This window comes from Belonocnema kinseyi, chromosome 6 (assembly GCF_010883055.1).
Source record: "Belonocnema kinseyi isolate 2016_QV_RU_SX_M_011 chromosome 6, B_treatae_v1, whole genome shotgun sequence".
NCBI lineage: Eukaryota > Metazoa > Arthropoda > Insecta > Hymenoptera > Cynipidae > Belonocnema > Belonocnema kinseyi.
In genome coordinates, this window is record NC_046662.1 from 109,966,130 (window position 1) to 109,971,016 (window position 4,887).

The window sequence follows — 4,887 nt, forward strand, 5'->3', positions numbered from 1 at the left end:
ACTTATAACATTATTTAACAAATAAAATTTCTAACGCTGAGCAGTATCGAACCTACATAATCTATCCCCAAATCTATCGCCTAACAGTCGGGAGTGCTAACCACTGCGCTAAACCGACAAATTGAAACTCGGTTGAAAAGCCATCTTCATAAGCTACAGTTCAGAAACTTAAAGTAGCAAATTTTAAGCTCGCTTTTTCTAATTATTTATTATTATGTGACGTTTTGTAAATGTAAAACACACGAACTTTTAACAGAAACATCAATAAAATAATTATTAACTAAATTACTTAGATCGATTACGATTTTTCTTCGCGTAATATTTCGTTTTTTGAGGCTGTAGACGGGAAATGTACCATTTTTTTAAAAGTATCTTTTTATGTCCATTTTTTAGGATATAAAATATTTACCCGTCCGACTTAGAAATTTTACTTGTTGATCCGTGAGGGCAATCGAGCTGGGCCCCCAGCGGGGGCGTTTGTGGGACATCCAAATTGTCAGAGTTGGAATTTCAAAAAAGTGTTACAAAATTTTTGTCAGAAATTCTCTGTTTGTAAATCTGAAATCATGAAACCATAAAATTTGTGAACCAGAAACCTAAAAAACCCCACTAGTACTGAATTTCGCGCGAGTATATAATAATTCCGTAATGTTAGTAGCAATATTGGATCCGCCATTTTTAATGTTTGATTTTTGACATTAAATTCGAAATCAGCGACCTCGAAAACTTTCATATACCAATTTCATGAGAATCAGAGGAAATCTTGAAAAGACGAAAATTCAAATTTTGACAGCATAAAACAATATTGGAAAATCAAAACTTACATTTTGCGTTTAAACTATGCAAAATAGGTGAAAAGGCGGCTTTGCAAAAATTGTACATTTTGTAAAGATCTACACATTTGTTATGAATCACTTCTCATCACAACTTATGTTTTTTAATTTTCTTATTCGTCTCCTGTGTGGGTGCTCAAAAAATTAAATTTTTTTAAAATGTTCTTAATGCTATCTTTCATGATTCGAGCAAAAAACAGAACTACAAAAACATTATTCATTACAAATTAATTAACTTTTACATTCTCATCAAGAGAAGGTATTAGATTTGTGCAAAATTTGACCCCCCCCCCTTTTTTGTCAAATTTCCACGTTTTGCGACTACCTGAATCCTAAAATCAGGTTTTCACGAATGTGTCTGACTGTCTGACTTTATTAGATTTTGTTTTTCTGAGTTTGTTAGCACGATAAATTTCTAAAAAATCGACAGATTGCATTGGCCTTTGGTATACTCTTTTAATGTTCTAAAATAAAGGCCAAGGTCGTTAGCAAGCCATTTTGGGTACAAATTCAAAAAGTGAGCGTGTTTTGAAAAGTCTTGAGAGCATCTTTTTTCAAAATTAAAAAATTGTCTGCGCGGATATTTATAGAATTCAATCAGACGAACAATTTATCTTAATGACTTTTTTATAGAACCAAATTTACCAGAGATACAGCATTTACAATATCTAAAAAAACCCGAAAATCAACATTTTTCAGCTAAATAACGCACGATATGAAAAAAATTCAAGAAAAGAAAAATGTTTCTTTTTCAATGCCCTAGAAGATTATCATAACAACTTTTCGAATTATCTTAAAAAATCAAAATTTTAAATTTTGACAGCATAAAACAATAATGGAAATTCAAAAATTAAATTTTGCGCTTAAACTATGCAAAATAGGTGAAAAGGCGACATGGAAAAAATGGTATATTTGGTAAAGATCTACAAATTTGTTACAGATCTCTTTTAGATAGCATGCGTATTTTGTGATTTAATCGTGAAAAACTATATTAACAATAAAAAAATCAGTCCGCTGTGTGGAAACATTCTCATCACACCTTATGTTTTTTAATTTTCTTATTTGTCTCTTGTGTGGGTTTTCAAAAAATTTGAATTTTTTCAAATGTTTCTAATGCTATCTTTCATGATTCGAGCAAAAAACAGAACTACCAAAACATTATTCATTACAAATTAATTAACTTTTACATTCTCATCAAGAGAAGGTATTAGATTTGTGCAAAATTTGACCCCCCGCCCCCCCGTTTTTGTCAAATGTCAACGTTTTGCGACTCCCTGTATCCTAAAAACAGGTTTTCACGAATGTGTCTGACTGTCTGACTGTGCTGTGTTTGTGTGCTTGTGGGTCTGTAGATTTTTTGTTTGTCAGCACGATAAATTTCGAAAAAATGTACATCGACGTAATGGGTTTTCTTAGGTATACAATTTTTGCGTATTGGTTATAATCGGGTGGGATAAATTAATGAGATTTGTTAACATTACCAGAACAAAGTTTTGCTCTAAATATTAAGCAGCACCCAATATTAGGTCGGGGTAGAACGGTTTTTAATGAATTAAAAACAAATGATCTCACGCAACTTGACATAAAAATTGTATATGGTTACCAAACGTACGTCGACGTGATGGATTTTATTTTTTTTTACAATTTTTATGTATTGGCTATTATCGGGTTGGATAGATTAATGAGATTTGTTAACATTACCTGAACAAAGTTTTGCTCTAAATATTAAGCAGCACCAAATATTAGGTCGGGGTAGAACGGTTTTTAATGAATTAAAAACAAATGATCTCACGCAACTTGACATAAAAATTGTATATGGTTACCAAATGTACGTCGACGTAATAGATTTTATTAGGTATACAATTTTTATGTATAGGCTATTATCGGGTGGGATAGATTAATGAGATTTTTTAACATTAACAGAACAAATTTTTGTTCTAAATATTAAGCAGCACAAAAAATTTAGTTGCTAATATTCTTGCAAAGAATTGAAGATTTATAGGCTGGTAAGAACGATTTTTAGTGAATTAAAAGCAAATGACCTAACGCAACTTGGCAGGAAAATGGTATATGATTAACAAATGTACATCGGCGTAATGGGTCTTATTAGGTATACTCTTTTTGTGTATTGGCTATTATCGGGTCGGATAAATTAAATCGATTAGATAGGACCAATACACCACAGTTTTCTTCAAAGTATTAAGCTGCTTCAACTGTAAATCTCCCAACGTGTCTAAATGAATAGATGAATATTTTGCTTTAGTTAACATAATTTTTTTACCAACTAGTGCCACATTCTCGTCAAGTTAAGAGTTTGAATTTTCTTCTTAGACACATCGGATGCGCGTTCGAGGACTTCAAGAGAACTGCTTGAGAATTTAAAAATTCTTTCGAAGATTTGGGAAATAGCTGCAATATTTAAGATTATTTTCAAACTAGTCAGATAAGTAAATTTGTTTTCAATGATTGAAATTGGAGAATTTCTCACTTTTGATAAATAAGAAGCAATTATAATTTTGAATGTCTGTTAATTACTAATTCTCCAAAAGTAGATTGGGATAATCTTGTAATCAACTAAACACTTTGCTAGTATGTGCGATCCCACTAACAGGATTTTTAGCATCAAATGACCACAGTTTTGTTTGAAATATTAATTAGTTTCAACCTGAAAGCTTTAAAAAAAATCTAAGATAATACATTAAATATTTTTATTCAGTTTGTTTTATTTTTATTATTCAAATAAACCTAGATTCTAGTCACATCAAGAGTTAGAATTTATTTTCTAAGATACATATCACGCTCGTGGGAAAATTTCAGGAAAGTCTCAGAATATCCATGAAGAAATCCGAATAATCTGCCAAACTTCAAAATAAGGCTTTCTCCTTATTCAGAAGATATTAGAAGTCTCCATTCAAGACATCTTTAGAAGTAAAGTTTTAAAAGCGAATCTAAAGGGAACTGAATAAATTTTAAAACAAATTTGAGTGACGCAACTTGGTAGGAAAGTAGCAAATGATTCTGAAATGTACATAGACGTAATGAGTCTTACCAGAGAACTCATTTTTGTGGATTAGCTATTATCTTATGGGATAGCTTAATTTGTCACTTCAACATTAACAAAAGCCAAAGTTTTATTCCAAATATTAAGCAGTTTAAACTATAAAACCTTTAAAGTCTCTAAAAGTATAGATGAAATATTTTTATTCAGATGCTGGTAGTGTTTTATGTAAATAATAAAATGAATCAATCTGAAGCAAAATGTTTGCTGTATTCTACTATATTTTCTTTTCAGAGTATAGGTTGAAACTTCTTAATACTTCGAACCACAATATTGTGTTCTAGTGTTGAAAAATCACGTTAATTTGGTCCATCACTGGCCTGGTAAACTCCTAAAGCAACTATATTGGTGGAGGAAATTGTTTCATTCAGTTAGCATTGTTTGCATAATTCAAATACATCGCATACCTTTTCATAGGTTGTTGTTAATTGTAACACTATCCTAATCTACTACTGAAGCTTCTAAATCACTGCTCTTCAAGATTATAATTTGTCGTTATTCTTGAAAAATGAGCAATTCCCGCATGGACACAATCTGTACAGTTGAGAAAACTTTAGAAATATTCAAGATTTAGAAGAGATTTGACAAAAATTTTGAATAACTAAAAAATAAATTAGCTTATTTAGGTCAGCGAGAAAATGATGTCGAATGATGCAGATAATTCCGAAATCTTTAACAGAATTTTAAAGAGTTCATGCAATTCCCTTAAAATCTTCTGAAGTGTGAGTGATATATCTTAGTACACAAATTTAAACGTTTGAGGTGACCAGAATGTGACAGTCTTTGAACATAAGAACAATGCTAACTGAATCGAAATATTTTATCGATTTTTGTCGACAAATTGCGAGATTTATAGTTGAAACTGCTTAATACTTCGAACTAAACTGCAGTCTGTTAATGTTACGAGGGTAGTTCAATAAGTCCTTAGAATGAAGTATAAAAACAATTTTTTTTGGGTAAATTTTTTTTTATTTTTCAACATAATCTCCTTGGAGC

General features: G+C 30.8%; 1 protein-coding gene across 3 annotated transcripts in view; it reads right to left on the reverse strand.

The window, feature by feature from the left end:
- The window catches only part of LOC117175057 (dopamine receptor 2-like), a 336,274-nt gene that overhangs the window by 206,364 nt on the left and 125,023 nt on the right, over window positions 1-4,887 (reverse strand). The gene's annotated exons all lie outside the window — the stretch shown is intronic.